General features: G+C 38.2%; 1 protein-coding gene across 5 annotated transcripts in view; it reads left to right on the top strand.

The window, feature by feature from the left end:
* The window catches only part of lingo2 (leucine rich repeat and Ig domain containing 2), a 214,769-nt gene that overhangs the window by 127,446 nt on the left and 67,975 nt on the right, over positions 1–19,348 (top strand). The window contains exon 5 of one of the 5 annotated variants that reach the window (XR_003693595.1): positions 8,461–8,715. The exons of the other annotated variants lie outside the window; for them this stretch is intronic. The gene's annotated coding sequence lies outside the window, so the exon portion shown is untranslated. Of the gene's footprint in view, positions 1–8,460; positions 8,716–19,348 lie in introns of those variants that run through there. 5 annotated transcript variants of the gene reach the window in all.

Raw genomic sequence — 19,348 nt, forward strand, 5'->3', positions numbered from 1 at the left:
CTTAGCTGCAGATAGGTTGGCCAACGCATTTTTTGTCTCAGTGCAAGTAATTAAGTTGTTTTTTTGTCTTTTGTTGGCTGACTTTTACTCACAACATGCTAACCGGCAACATAGGATTCCATTCACTACGCTAAGCCAACTAGCGGCGGTGCTGCCAGCGTTAAATTTATGCACAAAAAATGCATTGGCCCACCTACCTACAGCTAGGGGAGACCGCGATAAGCCCTATTTCCACAAACGGTGGCATATCCCTTTAATTATGGTTACGTGTTTATACAGAGGGTATAGAGATTCTAGTGCTGACATTTTCAGATAGAGGACATGATTTGTTTCTTTTTATTTGTTGTTTTTTCTCCAATGAAATGCTACATTTTCCCCCAACATCAATTTGATATGGTATTATTAGATCTGGCTGCTCACTTTGAGATATGACAGAGAAAAATAATCTCTCTGAAAGAGGTAGGCTCTGACAGCACACTGAGACGCAACGAAAAGCCTGGCTGCTGTTTTAAAGGGAGAAGACAGTAAGAAGACTGGTTTGGAGAGGAAATCTGCTCACTGCAGATAGAAGACAGGGATAAACCAGCAAGGATGCTCAATTCACTGCACTGTATCTAGTCCCGAGTTATCATGGAGATGATTTCTTTTCACGGGTCTCCTTTCTTGTAGTTTAAAGGCAAAGGCACCCTCTTGATTCTAGGACGAATGTAATTTAGTAAAGCATGCAGGGGAGATGATACATAGGAAATAAGAGAAATGTATATGTGCTGGAATTTGCCATTGTTTTATTTCATAGTGATTACTGTGAAATGTCAGTAATTATAATTCTTGTGTCTGAGTAGATATTAAACTTTTTTTCTATTTTATTATGAGGTGGACAGTTGGTCTTTGTGGATGCATTTTTTATTTTTTTATTTTAGTAAGACATTCATGGGAATGGAAAACACATAGCATTCATCTTATTATCGTATTATAATTGCTGTGCTGCCCACATGCCTCATTATTCTTGGTAATAGAGTCATATCTTCACCAAGTTTATTAATTCATCATTATTTTCTCAAACCTTCTTTAAAAACATCATTTCAAGTCTGCCAATTGCCAAATTATGTTGTATTGTTGTTGTGTGTAACTGCATTATATCAAGTTCTACCTAGTATTTTATGATTCAATTTTTTTTAATAATTTGGGAGTAGGGACACAATAACATGAATACTGTATTACATACCACAGGACAGGTTGCTATGACAGCAGTTCTCTTAACTTGCTACTTGGTATATACAGTATAATGTAAAGCTAGGGTTCATTGTCAAAGAGACAGAGCACATTTAAGTCCTGCCCCCACCGGAGAGGGAAACAACTTTCCACTCTCCATTGACTCGTATTGTGTTAAGGTGGCTTCTTATCAATTCCGTCTGCTTGCAAATAACAGAAAAATGCCTAAAAGCTGCCGCGTGTGGTCACGATTATGGGCAGCGCTAAGCGCCCGACGGAGCCACGGTGCCGCTGCAAAATAGCCTCTGGAAGGATGTGTACGTTCAAAAGTTGAGAAACTTTTGAGAAAACTCAGATTGGACAGATAGTCTAGCTAAGCTGTCTGGATTTACCCTGCAGAGATCTGAGGAGCAGTTCTCATAAATCCACCGTAGTTTAAAATGCCAACAAAGAAAGCGCAAGGTGATGGACATTCGGCTGAAAAGAGGAACATCCGGCGGAATGGAGCAATCCTGGGAGTGGAAAGTTGTAGATATAGACTACTTTTAGGCGAAATATATACGTATTTGTAAGTTAAGCTAAAGCATTTTGTACACAGTGTGCAACTAGTGGAATGTGTATAAATCTGAGAGCTGTGCAGTATTATGTTTGCAAGTGCCTTAGCTTGCTAATACATAGCTAACATTAGCTTACTAACAGCTAACTTGTCCTCTCTGGTAGACATAGGTTGCTAACATAATTATTTGACATGCTTAAATCTGATGTTTTTAGCTAGCTACAGGCACTTTGTTAGCATTTCAGCCATTAGTTGCATATTGTGGCGCTGATTGTTTTCCCCTGCGGTGGACGTGGCTTTCAGAGTTTACATGATGAGCTCTGTCTCTATGTGCATTCCATCTCCCCTTAACAAACTAGATACCCATCAGACTTGAATATGGTGAGGCTTTACAGTATTCTTTCAGTTCTCATCAGGCTACCTCAGGTGTTCAAGAGTTTGCCCAGTGCCCAGATGCCAATAAATGTTGTGCCACTGGTATTTTTAGAGCAGGTGTCACATCTTTCAGAGGGTGGATTTGCCATTTTTGAAAGAAACTCATCATCTCTTATTGTTTAGTATGGCTAACCTTCCATTATCCACTGACACTGTCCTCAAAATGCTATTATGGGCTGATTAGGGAAATGCCAGCAGTGATCAGAATTTTTGGCCTTGATTAAAGAATATTCACCCCTTTTGTTGCTGTCAAGCATGATCAAGAGGAGACAAGGTTTGCTAAGTGAGTGAACGTGACTGGGAGCGCCATCATCATCATCATCATCATCTCTGTAACACGGCGGCTCTCATCTCTGAGAGAACATATTAACGCACTGTCATCCCTGGTGCCCTACTTAGACCAGATGGGCCTCATTCAGGTCTTCCACAAAAACACAGATGTGAAGGGATCTTAAATGTCAGTCTCAATATCACAAAAGCCATAATTAAGAATGAGCTAGCAAAAGGACATGTACTTTTGTGTCCTGGTTAGATGGATTGTGTTGTATCAGGAAGATCACAGGTTGAATTACAAAAACCCCTGAGTCCTGCACCAAAAGGCTATGCAAAAAGTCAGATTTGTATTTTTAGTGAATCATCCTACTAAAAGGAGTCATCACATTATATAAAATGAGTGCAAATCACAGCAAGTAGGCACAGCTACTGGGTTCAATCCTCGGTCGGGGCAGGGCCTTTACTGGCATTACAACTGGAGTTGGTCCCCTGGTGCAGGACTATTGCTGCCCACTGCTCCTATTTAGTTAGGATTGGTTAACCTAAATGCAGAGGATACAAATTAATTAATTTAATTTAATTAATTTATACACTTTATTGATCCCCAATGGGGAAATTACATTTGTACGTGTAAAATGTACTTGGCAAATAATGGATATATTATATTATAATGAGCATGATGTCTTTGAATGTAAGAACATGAATTATGCAAATCTAGTCCAAAACAATTTGCTTTCCTTGTCCAGACGTACCTGTTATGTGGCCTGTTATGTGGCCTTTGCACATAACAAACATGAAAGTGGCGTGCAGAATATTAACCTTTAGTTGTTTATCTACACAACATATAATCTGTATCTCACAATTTGTTTTGTGTTTAGGAGTCCTATGTTTCACATGGAGAAGTCTGAGCACAACTACATCTACACAACTTCAATAGCAGAGGGCTTTCAGCACACTTAGGGAAACACTGTGATCATTAAGCCTGAGCTGGCTTTTTGAATCAACATGTGCATTGGAGTAAAATAGTAGCAAGAACGTTGATTTTAGTGTGAAAAAATACATGTACATATATATATGATATATGTCATTGTGTTGCTCAATTTACCATGAAATCATTTATCCATTTATAGTCCGTGTGGATGATTTGAAGTATATTTAGAGACAATATAAATGTGTGAACTTTCAGACATTTTGCCATGTTATTTTAGGTATTTAATTTTGGATTAGACATAAACAGACATCCTCATCTGGCCATTTTAATTATTAATAGTTTTTCTATTGATTTTCTTGAAAATGTACAATATCACAATTTATATAGATTTTGGAATACAAAATTATATATATGATGATAGATTATTTTATCCATATAGCCTACTTACCAGACCCCTCACTTTTACTTATGTGCACAACTAGTCCCGAGACTGGAATGATCTGTTAGTTTACTATCAGAAATTAATTTACAATTTTGATAATTATTTTACTAATCCTTCAAGATTATAGCTTATTAAATGTGATTACTTAAATAAATTTATATATTAACTGATCAAATGATAAATATAGATATAGATAGAGTCTTTATTGTCCCATAGGGATAATCATTTCCACAAATCTTCTTTTCATGTTCCATAGCACAACAACACATAAACATGTAACACCTATACAAAAAAATACCATCACATTAGGACACCCACATAGACACATCAAATGTCAATCACTGATAGATTCATAAGTAACATAATCATTAGTTGCGGCCCATGTTATAGCACTGAACACAGACCCACATTACAGCTAGTACTTTTTCATTCCAGGTATTTATGTATTTGGACATTGTTTGCACACAAATAACTCTCCACTGGGCCTCCATGTTGGCACTGACTAAGGTTATCAGTCAATTTGTGCTGCATCTGCACAGCCTCTATAAATGCAAACTGATATGCATGAAGGAACTGGAAGCTTGTAGGGAGATGGCAGGAGGAACTAACCTTTGAAGATACCAGAGGTGAATAAAAGAGGGCAGAAAGCAGGTGTCTATTAGATCCTCCCGTCTTCCCGGCTTTGTCCTCTCACTTAGCCCACAATTATTGCAAACTGTAACAACAGAGTGCATTGTGGTAAATCAAAGGCTGCACTCCCTGTGGCTTTCCTCCCCTTGTGTTTGTTTGTTGTTTTCCATACAGGAAATGCAAGGCTTCTAATTAAGTCTTGGAGGGGGAGAATGAGGCGTCTTAGTCCGCCAACTGTGAGCGGCTATCGCAAACTCAACTTCAATGTTTAATTTATGTGTGCTCTATTATTTATGGATGCCGTGATCTGTGTGTATATGGGGCTTCATGCAAACTTTGAGTCTGAGCAGTGTTTGTGAGTTTTGGACAAAGAAAGAAATAAGAACTATAAAATGTGAATATGAGTATTGAGTGCATAGCCAGCTGAAATATAGTAGGGTCAGTGTAACTGTGGTCTGGTTGACCTCCCTTAATGAATTATACAATCACTGCACCTGACATAGTTCACACATATACATTCATAGTATACAAACACATGCATACTCCTAACCTGAAAGGATATTTTGTTTATACTCTTTGGTATCCTAAATTTAAACATTACCTCTACATTCCTAACCTAATTCAAGACAGTAACTATGTTGTGTTGAAGGCAAATAGTGAATTCTAAATGAGGAAAGCCAACCCCAATCAGCTTTGTGTATTCTAAAATGTCACTTAAGATGGCATGTACACATATACACTCTCTTTTTCTCCCTACATAAATCCTCTAAGACATCTCTACAAACGATATCAGCAGCAGATGATGATGATCAGGGCTGAGAAGGTGTATAATAACACCCATAACACTGCTGCCTACAATGGCCAAAAGGACAGTTTTTATGTTCCCTCCACCACAACCTTTAATGTGCAGTGATGCGGTTGTAACCTGCTGAATATTATGCACTAGGCAGAACCAACTGTGGGCTAAATCAAGGGCTAAAAAAATGGCTTGGATCAGCAGGTGTGACTGGGAAAGATAGCTTGGATTTGAAGAAGTGGAAATGCAGGGAAAATAAATATTTCATGGTACATTTTATCACAACAGAGTTAAAAAGGAGTGGGGATGCAGGTCAATAGCAGTAAGGGATCTGGCTATGAAGAGATACAGTTACTGAGAGGGCAATTCAACTTCAAATAGCAAGGGTATTGGCTACATACTTGGGGTTAGTTAAAAAAAATGTGTATGGAGTACTGGCTTTCGGTGATAGGAGAATCTGGAGTGCTTTGTTTTTCATAACATACTGTAAACTAATTCTGCTAGTAGAACAATTGTTTGCATAAAAACAGTCAACTTTAAAAGTTACTGACTACATAGTATGGTGGCCACATATTATTATGCTCAAGAAGAGAAGGAAATGCTGTTACATAGTCGTAACATTGTGATATTGGCCAATTAGCTGTCATCATTCAGTTAAGTAGTTTGTGTGTCAAAATGGGCAGAATGAAACAAAGAAGATCATAAGCATATCACAACATTCAGTCCATGTTATGCAATTGTTGACCCCAGAACACCTACAGTCAAACACAATCATTTACCATCATCGTTATTAAGTGTTAAGATGGAAAAATGAAGCAATGATGCAGATTGAAGTTGCCATGCTTGGTCAACATATATAATGCTGACAATTTATATTTACATCAGCACCTCGGAAAACATGGGCATGTTATTTTTTAATAGGATAGATTTATAAGAATAGACATGTTAGGGTTTTTTTTTTTTACCAGCAAAATAGATTCCCATTGTAACTCTTATGTGAAGAAGCCCTGCACTGGTGAATACAGTACACTGTGGCTGGCTGGAAATGCTGATAGGTAAATGGCCAATGGACCAAAGGCAATGAAACAAACAAGACTATGTCATGCAGGAAATTAGACTGAGAGGAGCAATACTGCACCTAACAAGCTTACAGCACTTTGAATAAGGTGATTGAGAGGGAGGCTGTTTCCTGGGCAGGAGCATTGGACCATCAACCTTCAGTCTCACATATCCTATGGCCCCTGTCCAAGAATCACACACACACACACACACACACACACACACACACACACACACACACACACACACACACACACACAACAAGGTGAAAGAAGGCACTTAAGGGCCTCTGCTTCACTGGAGCTGCTCAGTATCCAACAGAAAAAAACTGTAGTTGTACTGGATACCAAACATCCTAGATGAGAATGTATGTGACTGGGTTTTGAAATGGGAGCATTCCTGAAAAGAGCCTTTAGTAATAGCAGGTAGTTTCTACCTTTCACCATATTGCCACCACAACATCATCACAATTTGTGTCCTTGGATGCTTTTCACAAGATGATCAGAGCACACATTCTGCAAGGAGTAATTCATCTAGTTTGACCACACTTAACTTTTATAAGCCATAGTTTACTGTGAAGCTTTGAGATCAATATAATTTGGACCATGTCTGCTAGTTGCCTCAGCCTGTCACACTCAGCCCTGCTAGTTGCTTGTTCCTCCCACCTCTGATTCATTCAAGCTGTCTACCTTCTTAATATTATTTAAAAAATTTTAAATTTGCAAGTTCAAAATTTGTATCAATCAGTAAACTAAAAGTAGGGCTATTTTGTAAGAAAGGAAGGAAGGAAAGGTAAAGCAGCGCATTGTCACATTTAAGGAGCTGAAACAATTCGTGTTTGGCATTTTGCTTCAATAATTACTAGGGGTGGTACGGTTCATGGAAAAACATCCGAACCGTACAGTCCGCTTGTCTCGGTTCGGGGCGCGTGTGTGCCGCACGGTTCGACGCATGCGCAATGTAGCCTCGTGCCCGTCAGCTGCCCGTATGAGACCCTATGAGACCTCAGACAGTGTGTTTCCCTTTCGCGCGAAAGAAGAGGTGTGGACAAGTTATCAACAAAACGTACAGCGAAAGACCGTGCAAAACATTTTATACCGTCCTGCCAACCTGTATACATTTTAACATCAATGTACGCTGGAACTTTTTTTCACTGAACGCCGCTGAAGCGGCTGCTGTTTCAATCCTGTCGGCTCTGCAAGGGGCTCGTTATTGTAAGTGCAATGATAAGTTAAAGTCTAATAACTACTTTATCAAACCGTATAAATGTGTGTCCCAGCCCAGGCCAGGCCAGGAAACACTCTAGGCTAAAGATCAACTAGCCACTGACAGACATGTTCAAATTTGATTTATTCAATAATTGTTATTTTTTTGTCTTAAATCCACCAACTATTTTCATATTTTACCAACACAACAGGTAAGGTTACTGGGAAAACTCAGCCCAGAGTAATTTTATTCTCCCCAAAACAAGTTTCCTTTTAAAGTACTATACAAAAAACAAAAAATGCAGCTTTTTTATGTGTAACGTATTCTGACTTATTCAAAAGACGGACCTTTTAAGAGTTCCTCTCTTTTTGTTTTAAGGAATACATTTTTGACAAGAGCTACACTGAAGTTGGCAGTTTGTTAATGTTATAAAAGTTATTTCAGTTGATATTCTGTAATATTTTAATCTTTGTGTGCTAAAAAGGCACATAAGTTCCTGTAGATGGCAATACACATTGTCCTTTTTTTGCCAAATAAATGAAAAACTTGTTGAAATCATCAATGTCTTCCCTCTTGCTGTATCAACATCTCAGCTAGCTTTCCTCAGAGATGGTCCCAATAATGGGCTTAAAGTCAAGTCAAATTCAGTTTATGCATGATTACATGATACAACTATTTTTTAATAATGTACCTTACATTGTGGATAATTAAGCTATATGTAATACGCTGAAGTATATTTCTGGAGTGTTAAAGATTAAAAGAAAAAATAACAAGAACCGTACAGAACCAATGTAGGTTTTGTAGGCTGCAGTAGTAGATAGAACTCTTTAGAGCATACATTTAAATTACAGTTTCACGAACAGCGAAATTAAGTATATGAATGGTTATGAAACCTAATAATGGACTACTACTTTCTCTAGGCAGGAATGCCTACAAGAAGCCTGGTCAACCAGTAACCTCAGGGTAGCTGGCTTGATCCTTATCGGTGACCGAAGGGTGCAGTTTGCAACTGGAGGACATTGCATCTATGATGCCATCATCCACCACTAAGTGCCCTTGAGCAAGTGACTGAACCCCAACAACTGCTCCAGGAGCATAGCACTCTGGCTGACCCTGTGCTCTGATCCCTCTGATGAAATGCATATCCATGTGTATGTATAACCTGGGAAGGCTATGCAAAGAGATTGATCTTTGAACTACAATAAAGACAGAATTGATGAATACATTGTGGTGAAATGAGCCTACACACACTTTGATCTCTGCAGGTTCTAAGGGTTCTCAACTGCTTACAAATACTGCCTGGGTAAATAAGACAATATTGGTACATTGTAATATAGCATATTTAAACGAGGGAAATAACCTTTTCTTTCACCACCCTATTTTACATCACAAGTCCTCTTCCTTTTTCGATGGACTTTGTCCTCCGCCATTTACAGGAAAATATATGATGCTGGTAGCTCATAAGACTACATTTTATGTGTTCAATTGGGAGTCGGAATGGTCTAGAGTGATGGGGCTCAGTGAGGGAGTGGACTTCATTTTAACGCCTGACTGAAGGTGAAACTGACCTCTCATGTGGGCCGGAAAGGACAGTTAAAATCCAAGCAGTGTAGCATAAGCATACACAGCAAGTTCAGTGGCTCTAAGGGGTCATTACCCCAAGGAGATGGACTAGGAACACTGCCAGGGCGAGCCCATTATCACTTTGTTGGTACAGGTGATTACGGTTTACTCTACCATAAAAATCATATAGTGCACTCATCCTAAACTATATTTAGTTTGCCTGCTGAATTTACAGATAGTATGTTTATGAGTCACTTTCCATTTATATTCAAAGAGGCTGTCCACTCAAATCACAAAAAAACATATATTGTCTCTTACTCTGAAAGGCATACACCAGGAGTTTTTATGTTTGATTTTATAATAGATGGATAGATAGACAGGCGGGCGGAAGGACAGACAGACAGGCTTATGTGGCAGTGAAGGGTAATGAAATCCATATAAAAAATAGTCAGTCAGCTTAATGAAAAAGAAAAATGTACCAAAAGAAGCCTCTTTGGGAATAAACAGGAAAAAATGTGGCATTTAAAAACTAGGCAGTAAATAAGAGAAGGCAAAGCATGCTGGGATGCAGAGGGGTGTGAAGAAATTGGCCATTTGTCAGCTTGGATAAGGTCACTATATAACTTGCAAACAGCACAGTAATTGACTGCAGTTGGGATGTTATAGCTAATGGTGGCACAAATGAAAAGCCATGGAACTTATATGGATGTTCCATGCTTATTATCTTTTTTCCAAACAAATGAACATCATCACCATTGCTGTCATAATTAAGACACTGCAAATGGCAGGAGAGGTATCAATATACTCCCCTGCTTTGAGTCCATGTACATGCTGTTAAATGTTGGAGAGAAGGCGATTAAGAGTTAACCACAGTGCATGGAAAATGAACACGAGAGGGTAATACATAATTAGTATTTATGGGACGATAGTCACTATGTTTCTGGTCTGAGCCACAGCTAAAAGGTGAAATTTGTGGCATTCTACTGGCATGTGGCATATATAGGCATAGCTGTGGATAGCCTTCTTAATTAAGTTTGCAATGTTTGTATGAGTGCATTTAAGATACAACCTAATTGCTTTTATGCATACTTATTTTATATTAAGGAATACATGGTGAGTGCTTGACTGTAGTAAAACATGTGCATTGTAATCAAATAGAAATGGCTGACACATTACGATTAAAGACATTTCAGAAAGTCACCGTAGAGCTTATTTATATTCATCCATACCGTGTTTGTATGCCGTAGTACATGAGCTGTTGTCACCATTGCTTTCACAAACATATAGGGGTACGATAATGAGATTTGTCAGAAAGCAGGAGGGTTGTTTGATGGGACAGCAAACATCCCTACAGCTGCACAATGAAGATTACTAATTATTCCCACATAACTGTAAAGGAATTATTACCTGCTTTGCATGACCCTCCTGGCAAGCAATACATTAAAGCCACTAGAACTATCTTAGAGTGGAGGAAGACAACGATTGCTGTCTACAGAATTTTTACTATATTGCTAACTATTGTTGGACATTGTAAGTACTGTCTCTGAGTCATAGTGTGTCATATCCAAATCATCTTTTTTAGGGTGTTTGGTGTTTTAAGCCCCCAATGTCAGGCTTCCAGGCAGCGCTGCCTGGAAGGCTCTAGGACTGGGCAATGGTTAGGGTTAAGGTTAGGTGCCTTGAAGTTGAGGTTGGGGGCTTAAAACTCCATTGAGCTCTTTTTTGACAGTATGCCATTTCATTGCTATTTTTAAATACGACGTATAAATGTTGTGATGGGAAAAATAGTTGGTTTTACAGTGTATGTGATCCAAAAAAGTCTGTGCAGCAGATTGAAGTAGCCATCAATTTACAGCAACACTCAATGAAACTGTCACTGCCAATTAACTGATCAGAATCAGCAAACTATTAACACCAAACATTCTAATAGTTGTGGTATTTCTCCTAATGCATTCATCCAAGCATTGCTGACTTAATTAAGACAGTTAACCACGGTCATGCCTATATGCCATCTGTCAGTAAGATGCAACCTAACCTTTTAGTTGTGGTGTAGTCCAGAAACACTGCCTGAAAGCCCATAACTAATTACAGTGCATTGCCTTCTTATATTAGCTTAAAGTCCATATACTGTGATTAACTCTTAATGGCTTCACCAATGTTGAGCATACAACATCTACTTTACAAATTGCTTTGTAGTACTTTTTGTCCTTTTCTTGTTTAGTCATGCAGGCACTATAGTGGTTGGAATCATGGGGATTTTAACAACGTACTATCTACACATACATCTTTTCACTAGAGGAAACACATTTTTTATATCCAGCATATAAAAACAGTCTATCACAAAATTTTAAGATTCATATTGGACCTGGTTGGCTTATCAGGCATAAATAACTCAAATAAAAAAAAATTCTGAGCCACAAGAAAAACTGATGACACCAGTGATTTTTTTTTTTTACAGATATGGGTATGGGGAATGGAAGAACATAAAGGTAAATCCTCTCTCTGACTTTCCTATATGCCCATATACTCCACACCATTCACCACCACTACCAAACATATTCAAGTGGACACAGATTAAGCCAAAATAAAGCAGAGCTCTTGATGGAATACATAATGAGCAAAGACTCCCAATTTACCTACCAAGTGTACATGCCCCAGGAATGTATTAAGAGGACAGGTGACTTCTGTATTGTCTTTGCAGTTCTGGTTGTTTAGGTGTCTATTCTACTCCATCATGAAAAAGTAAAACCCAAAGAGATGAATTGTTCCTGCCTGTTTTTGTCAGTCCTGCTGTTGGGATTGTGTTGTCAGTCTTGTCAAGACTGCAGCTGTCAAACCAAGCTTCTATTTAATACTGTTACTTAAACCATTCCTTGCTGCACCCTTGTCGCCCTCAAGGTCTTAATAACTAGCTTTAGTCACTACTGAGAAGGATGGATGGCGGGGGTGCCAGGCAGACGACTCTCTATGGCACCCTTATCTTTCAAGTTGTCTTTCCCAGTCTTGTTTTAATTAGATTAAAAGTTCTGTGCACCTCTGGGGAGGAACTGCAAGCCTGGGCCCGTGCCTAAGCCATTGTGTGCAGAGTTTTTTTTGTTTTTTTTTCATGCTCAAAGGCTGCCAAGAATTCCCTGCTGGTGTGCTTAGGTTGCTCAAACTGTGCTTGGGTCAAACACCATGCAAACGTGTTGGCATCGCATTGGCAATGTTTTAAGGTGACTCACTGGCTAAAATGTGTTAATAAAGCAGCAGGCTTACCCTTGTTTGACTTTAACTTTAGCAGTGTCTTTTTCCCCCACATTATTTAACTATCATTAACTTGTTAGCTTTTGCACCTGTCCGACTTTTTCCTTTTCTTACCCACCTACTTCATTGCAAGTGATAAATAATCTGATTAAGCATGAAGATTACATTTAATTTGCAAGCTTGAGTAAGTTCAAAGTCCAGGAAAGCACCCATCACACATTACTGTGAGCAAATAAGTGCCTGTCATGAAACATCTTGTCCAGATCAATGGTTTTTGTCGTCTGGCTGTTTATCAGCTCTCAGATGTACGCTAAGCATCTTGAGGGTTTTAATGCTGTAAGAAACTTTACATACTATGAACTCAGTATATCTTCTAAATCTGTAAATCTGCATGCATTAGGATGGTCAGAACACTAACATTTGATAAGCAGTTAGACAGCTGTTTCATTTAGTCAAGTACAGCATTATAGCTTAAAAAGACTTCTCCTTGAAATGTTTTCCATGTCTTTGTTTCTTAAAGAGGAAACAGAGATGTTTAAGCTCCATAATCAAAATTATTCAAACCGAAAATCAGCTTTGAATGGAAAATCATTGTTACACAGACTCATGCTGCTTTACTCAGTGGTTCTCTATTATAATAAATCTAAATTGGTTAGATGGTTTAGATTTTTTTGCTTAGCACAGATACTATACTACTAAAACTAACTACACTACCAGCTCTACACTTTGTATCTAATGGAGAGAAATATTTAGCAATTAGTTTGTTGTTGGTGTGGGAGGAAACCAGAACATCTGATTGAATTCCTGTCAATCATGTGGGAATCGCAATTTTTTTTTGTGAATACATGTTTCCATCCACCCCTACTTGCCAACACAGGTAGCACATGCAGAACAACTAATTTCACCAGGAACTACACTGGCTCAAACCCAGGACCTTCTTATTGTTTGACAACTGTGCTAACCATAGAGACATAATGCTACATGATGTCTTTGCACCTGGAAATACTTGTCTGGTGTGTTGGAGGGATGCCATATTTGTGATAGTCCAAATTACTATTTCTTGGTTGGATACCGCATAGTATTCTCATATGAATTAATGTGAGAGTGACTCATTACAATGCAGATCAATCCAACTTTCATTCAACACACCCCTGAGCAGCTCTTTGGGTCTAGAACACTAAAGGAATCCATGCTGTGCTAGCTTGAAAACTGCACTGACATTTAAGGAGGCTTACTAAGCAAATTTATCAGTAATTTAGGTTTATGAGATAAGCCCCTGGAGGTCTTGTGGGCTTACCTCAGTTAAACACTGGCCATGTGTCAACCTTCATTTCATATCACACTTCACTAACCAAACCTGCTTCCTGCAACATTGTACTACAAGGTACGCTCACATCAGATGGTGTAACTTTTTTAACGAGTTACAATATTTGAAATAGTAATTGCAGTATTTTTATAATAACATTATAAGAACTGCTTTTTTATACTTATAAAGCTCGTTAAGAAAAGCAATGATGCAACAAAGAATCTGAGATGCCTTAATTTCACATGTGAGCACTCCATGAAACATTCTAGCTGGTGAAGCGTGTTTTTATGGGCCTTGGACATAATAAAGATGATGTTGATGATATGGCAATGTGCTTTTGCTGGAATTTCATTTAATTGAATGCAGGAGGGGGTTACAAGCAATTACTCTAGGTGAAAGTAATAACTAAACAAATAGAAATTGTATTTTAAGATAAGCAGAGAAGTATCCAAGGAATTCCCATAGGCCAGCAGGGCTGAATGGAGATTGAGGGGCTCCAACATGCTTTAACGTCCAACCTGATGATTAATGTCTTGATAATTCGGCCTACCTGCTCTCGCTCAGATATTTTGCTGACATCAGAAAGACGTGTGTGCCAGTTAAAGTAGTTTGAACGAAGCCGGTGCCAAAGCAATATTTTATTTTATTTATCTTACTTCTTCTGCTATTCATTGCTGCTATTCATTACCCCTGTGACAGCCCAAGCCATGGCGTACGTTGATGTGTGGGGAAACGGGTTGTAAAGTGCAGGGGAATGTTCCAAGCCAGACATATCCATTTATTGCAAAGAGAAATCCTATTACATAGGAGGTAAGGAAAGGGGAGGGATAAAACACAAACATGTTTCATGTCCTGCTCTATTGATTCAGGAATAATGATTTGTTCCTAAACAGATTCTCATTGTCTAAGTAAGCCACTAGCCTCACATGTAACATTTTAGGTGCATAACATGATTCAGCAAAGTCTAAGGTGATCCACATCAAAGTGGAAGAATTGGGTTGGTAACAGACGTTTCATGGAAGTGAGTGAGCAGTTTCTGAACAGAAGCAGCAGAACTTCCCTTATCTTCACACATCTTCAGTATAGTGACCATGGTTATTAGGCAATATACTGATTTTTAGTTTGTATTTTGTGTTAGAGGGACAGATTCTCACTGAACCTGAAAACGTAATCAGTAATGAGCAATTCAAGTCTACATTTCATCGTCTATTGTTGATGAAATGAGAACATTTTCTAAAAGCAGATACCAAACAGCTTGAGAGAAATTAACCTGCTCAGTTGTTTTGAAGGAAACATCAATTTATCCCGGCTGCTGCTGTTTCTTATGCAATGCAGTTGATTAAATTCTGACCCTCATCACTGTTATTAAACATTGATTTATTGGAAAATAATCAATGTTCGCCAGTTGCTCGACAATCTCTCTCTGGCAGCTGCACAGGAAACCATTACAAACTTGTATAGTCGATAATTACTCCATGCCATTTGCATAAATGTAAATTGCGCTCATTCCCTCTTGTATGACTGACCTGTTAGTAAAACCTGACCTCTGGTCAGAGATTAAACAATGCTCACAAATGTGGCTTTTTGCTCTTTGTGACAAAGAGGACAAGATAATGAGTTCTGGGGGAAAGGCTTTTTGGCACTGTCAAGTGAAATCCCTTCCCCTGAAAATGAAGGCTTTTGGCACCACATCTCAGTGTCTCTAACTATATTCACGGGGGAGAAAAAAGAAAATGGAAAATGAGGAAAGATGCCAGACTTGACCTCGTGCTGTGTCATTGCGACCGCTTGTTGTTTATCTTTGTGTATTCGGCAGGATTGAGGGCATTGTTTACAAGATTATCAGGCATCCACACGGAGCAGCTATGAATGCAAACTGTGATAATGTTTCTGTCCAGCCAAAATGGAAGTGTAAAACCCTAACAGATTACCAGTGACTGTGGCTGACTAGGGTTGCTGGCCATGCCACAGTGAGACGCCAAGTAACACCAGACTAGCAACAAAGCAAATTAAGCTCTCCCACCATTAAACAAGTAATTTTTAACTCCGTATTCATAAAAAACATTAATTTCCAGTCAATTGCAACCGATATCACAGTGAGCAATCGTGTTTTACGTAACATTCGCTGACAAAAGATAAAATGGTTTGCAATAACCTTTATGTAGATTTCTTTCTTTTTTGTTGTGCAAATAAATAGTGTGGAACAAACATGTTACAATGCTATACTGTAGATAGTGGAAAGAAAAAAAGGAAGAGGCTGAAAAGTGACACATACATAAAGGATACAATGCAAGAGAGAGGAAATATGACTAGTTGACAGTGTATTTCACATATATCTGTGTTGTTTATTTATATCTGCAGTTCAAACGTGCAAGTGAGCATGGATGAGAGACATATAGAGAAATGGACAAATAAAGACAGTGGATAATGCCTTGCTTTGAATGAAGGCATGGCCCTTTGCAGACGGCTTGTTAAAGCTGCAGAGGATGAGTCAGAGAGCAGTCCCCTAACAGGAGCCCTTGTTGTTCGGAGTCCAGTCTGGTTTCATCTTGTCAGGCTTGCTCAGGGCAAGTTTAAAAAAAAAAAAATGCTGCAGAGGAAGTCTTCTCCATGTTCTCATCTTGACATTTTCCTCTCCATTAAATCACCTTGAGGCTCCACAATAATTTCCTGTCCCAAGATAAAGTCATCAGTGTTAAGTAAACTATCACCCAAATGACAAATGATCCTGCTTCTGTTTATGATTTATTTTATTCCTTCATAGTCATTTGCATTATTTTAGAAAATATACTGACATACATCGATGCTTGTTTTTTTACACAAAGATTTACATACAGTTGCACTGCAGCTAGTCTATATCCATGACGTTCTACTTCCGTGATTTCTCCGTTTCGCCGGATGTCACTCTTTATGGCCGGAGGTTCGTTACCTTCCGCTTTGTTTGTGTTGGAATTTTAAACTCCGGTCGATTTATGAGGACTATGGTTAACTGCTCCTCAGATCTCTGCAGGTTAAATCCAGACAACTAGCTAGACTATCTGTCCAATCTGAGTTTTCTGTTGCACGACTAAAACAACATTGAACGTACACACGTTCCACCGAAACAAGTTCCTTCCCGAGGCTATTTTGCAGCAGCACCGGGACTTTGTGCAAGACGATTGTGATTGGTTTGAAGACACGTCAATAAACCAGAGCCCAGAGTGTTTCTCCCATTCTATGTGAACTAGCCAGACCATCCTCCGCAGCGCTGTGGAGGAAGGTCTGTCATTGCGAGACAATTTACTGCAGATGACAAGAAGGACTCCAAGTCAAAATGTCTTTAATGGCCATATGTGTAAAAGGTCTAAAAGAATTTCATTTCCATTTGCCATGAAAGCAGTGCAAATATCAGATGACAACAACAACAACAACAACTTCATCATCTGTTTAGCCCAGAGCCTTGTTACTGAAGCATGAACAGGGTAAGGCAGACAGAGAGGCAGTGCTTCATTAACCCAGAATTACTACAGTATTAACTGTAGTGTTGAAATACTCGTACCGAAGCATATTGCATTTTGTCCAGCATTTTACAATTTTAATATCCTGACATTTTCTGCAAAACATTCATCTATCTCATTAAAGTCATTTAAAAAATCACAGTAGACTACTGACATTCTGAAAATAATATGTTAAAGATGAATGGCTCAGTTTGAAATTTACTTCGGTAGCATTTTTCCAAGTAAGTTTAATTTCACTTATAGTTAGTAGGTTAAGTGATTAATGTCCTCTTTTCTTTAATACGGTGAGGTACATTATCGACATAGTGTTTAACATGTATCATGGTATGACAAAGTTAAGATAAAATTAGTTAAAAGAGACTCCACAGAGACCATAATCACTCTTAGTTGTTATTAAGCTTAACCTCTGTTCAGTAGAGACGTACTGTTTCTGCCAAAGGGGAAAGTTGATGTGTAACCAATCTTTATTTCTTTTATTTCTATACAGCACACAGTGGAATTTACTGCTTTGGAAACTTCAGCATAATGTTTGTTCTTTCTTTTTTTATAATGATTTTAGGAAAGGGGGGAAACTGGGCAAATGGAGAGGCTTGCATATTGACATCTTTAAAACATTCATAAATCCTCCTTAGAACAGGGCTCTATTCTTGGTCTGCTGTTATTAAGAATATATGTACCATTCTTAACACTATTTTTGTCACTTTTATGCTCCTTCTTTGTATATGTATTAAAAACAAATGTTCTCCAAAACTACTTGACACTCTTCCTATCATTTAAGTTTTACATAATACTCTAAATCCCTTTTGCTGAATTAAACAAATATATATGAATTTAGTTTGATTGTGCAGTGTAATTTAAAATCCACATGCAAAACTGCTCTAAGTCTGTAGCTGCAACAGATTGATTTTGCACTCTATATAATGTTTGTATGCACCTATAGATGCACTGTGATGCAATTTACATCCATGCTTAAATTCATGCTCGAAGTATCAAATGATGCAATTGTTAATATGGTAAACAACCCATGTATGTATATAAATTATATTATGCCGATGAGTTATGATATATTTGGGTATGTTAACAAAAATACATTCAGTACTGCATGTATGCATTTTCAGTATGCCACATATGTTTTATGCCATATTTAAAATGCACTATAGTATATGAACTAAATGTATTTATAACAAGAAATACCCACACGTTTGGATGGATTTCCATCAGATGTGGATCAATTGTGAGACCCCGCCAAGGCTTCTCAGTACCCGTGTGTGTCAAAGATTGCAGGTGGTTAATATTTTAGTGCAGTGGAGCTTCATTTGGCGACAGCCAAGAAGTTGGGTCAGGTTAACAGGGCTGTTGCGTGCCAGTGCCCAAGAGAGTCTTCAATATTTGATCGCCTTTTTCTTCTTCAGCTTCCTCTTCTTTTAATGCACTTTAGAATGGATCCCCATATTTGTAGTTCAAAAAAAAATCCTACAGAGACCCCATCTTACACATGTTCGAGGTTATTTTACTCTGTGTTTTAGATATATTGTGCTGAAAGAATTTATGTCATACTGTGTTATCACAGATGTTGGAGAGGTTGGAGCAATTCCCGAAAGCTGTGTATAATCAAGACAGAACAAGAAAGAAGTGTGTATATTGTGTTACTTTTATCATTATCACTATTATTATTCTATTACTATTCATTTTCTATTACTTTTACATTATTAATTATAGTATTGCTCCCATGACAGTTGCCGGTATACAAAGTATACACTATTAATATTCTATTACTGTTACATTATTACTTATATTATTACAGTTGCAGGTCTACAAAGTTAAGGATTCAGCAGTCAGGTAATGTAATCACAGTAAACTTCAAACAGCAGCCTCATTAATACCAACCTTTACTGTCTGATGCTTCAAACCAAATGATACCAAAGGGACAAGACACTCAAAAGACGTAATCTCATCCAAGGTGGTAAAAACCCAAAGTGACAGCTTAGATCATTTGGCTGACCTTTAAGGCTGTTCAGACATAGCAGCTCCGAATTTGTAGACAAATGTTCTTTTTCAAGAGGGTAGTATCTTTCAATTAGCTCTCAACAGACCAGCCCACAGGACAGTGGAGCCACACTTTTATAACATCTACAGCGTGCAGAGCCTCTAGTTCAGTAAACCCCTAGCAAACCAAGAGTTTAAAGAGTTAATCCA

The sequence above is a fragment of the Perca flavescens genome, chromosome 10 (genome assembly GCF_004354835.1).
Source record: "Perca flavescens isolate YP-PL-M2 chromosome 10, PFLA_1.0, whole genome shotgun sequence".
Taxonomy (NCBI): domain Eukaryota; kingdom Metazoa; phylum Chordata; class Actinopteri; order Perciformes; family Percidae; genus Perca; species Perca flavescens.